Here is a 1,763-nt window from a genome sequence, read left to right on the forward strand (position 1 = left end):
GAGTAGTGTTTTTCAAATTGCATCTTTGACTCCATTACAGTGTTGCAAAATCAATTTGCTGAGCCATGACCAACATTTTACTAAATGATATGAACTACAGGAGAAAAATGTAGTTGTACCCTGTATATAATAAAAGTAAGAATTCTTTTGTGAAACTTTTCTTTCAGATATGTGTGTTTGTCTGTGTGTGTGTGTGTGTGTGTATAGTTGAGTATTCAATTGTAATGTAAAATATCTTTTGTACTGTGGTCCATTGTCAAAATATTTTAAATCTACTGTCACAGAAGGCTTTGTCAGGTATGCCAACATATTGAACCTTTTCCTGTAGGCATTGCATGCTATTAAAGGATGAAAACAAGGTAATGATATATCCAATTTGTGTTTCATTGGAAAGTCTAACCATCTTATATCAAATTAACCATGGAAAACGTGTTGGAATCAAGATTGACAGCTGATGTGTTCAAAATTAAATGTTCAAGCTAATTTAATCTTATGTTACACAAGAAAGACTTCAACTTGTACACATTCATTTATTTGACAAATATTTTTGACATGTATATCATGTATAAGCAACTGTTCTAGGGACTAAATATGCAATACCACAGTGAACAATATTAACACCACTTTCACCAACAGATAATTCAGTCTAGTGAAGAAGATGGTAAGCAAATAAACAAATGTGAGGAGGAGAAATGGCAAAAAAAAATAGAAGAAGAAATCAGCAGCAAAATACATCTTCTCCAGTATCTGGAATCAATACCCCTGGAAAGGAATAACTTGCTGATGAGAAAAAAAGAAGCATATCTCCAGGAATTAAAGGGACCTGACAGGAAAACTGTAAATTACTGTGAAGCTAGAGAAACAGCATAGTTCTGAGAAAAGAAGGAAGCAGTCTGGAAAGCTCACCCCAGGAGAGGAGGAACTGTCTCTGTAGACACGAGGTGACACAACCACAAATGACAGTAACAGAGAGGGTGCAAACTAGACCTCTCCCTTTGAGAAGATTAAGCTCAGACCAGGAAGGACATGATGGCCCCATCCTCCATGGTAAGAAGTCAGCCCCAGAGTGTGTAGCTACCAGAGGCAGCAGGATCTGAAAGTGTTGTTATTAAGTTCATCAGTCTGTTTGAAGCCATGAACTGCTGCAAACATCCAGCACAGATATCAGTGGTTTGATTGCTTTGCCCATTAGCAAGGTGAGCAAAGACATACCTCAACTTGAATAGTTGCCACAGCCTGGCATGTATAGGCAGAGAAGTCTTTGGAGCAGGAGGCCACCCATGGGCAGTAAACCTAGGTGGCAAAAATCATGACTATGTACGCACAGAGGGAAAATTGCTGTAATAACTACAGCCTTAGGGAGAACACCATTGACTGACAATGCCCAGTGAAAAAGGCAGGGGAGTATTCAAAATTCACATACAAAAACACGAATGGAGAGACAAAACAGTTTGTAACAGTGATTCATTATCCCCCTCCAATATGTGGTGGATTCCAATACTGCAGACCCTGGAAAAAAGTCACTCATTCAAAAACACAAGGATTTGTTTAGATAATTTACTTTTTTTAAAAAACGTTGTTTTTCCTTGGTTTTAGGAGATTGAGTTTTTTCTTTTATCCTCTTCTTATATTTTATCCTTTTTTCTTGCTTTTGCTCTTTTTAATTCTTTCTTCTTTTTTTTTTTTTTTTTGTTTGTTTTTGGGTACCGAGGATTGAACTTGGGTCCTCGTGCTGTAAGGCAGGTGGCAGAACCATTGAGCTA

The sequence above is a fragment of the Heterocephalus glaber genome, unplaced genomic scaffold (assembly GCF_053883595.1).
Source record: "Heterocephalus glaber isolate CG9 unplaced genomic scaffold, H.glaber_assembly_v1.0 deba00001613, whole genome shotgun sequence".
Lineage (NCBI taxonomy): Eukaryota > Metazoa > Chordata > Mammalia > Rodentia > Bathyergidae > Heterocephalus > Heterocephalus glaber.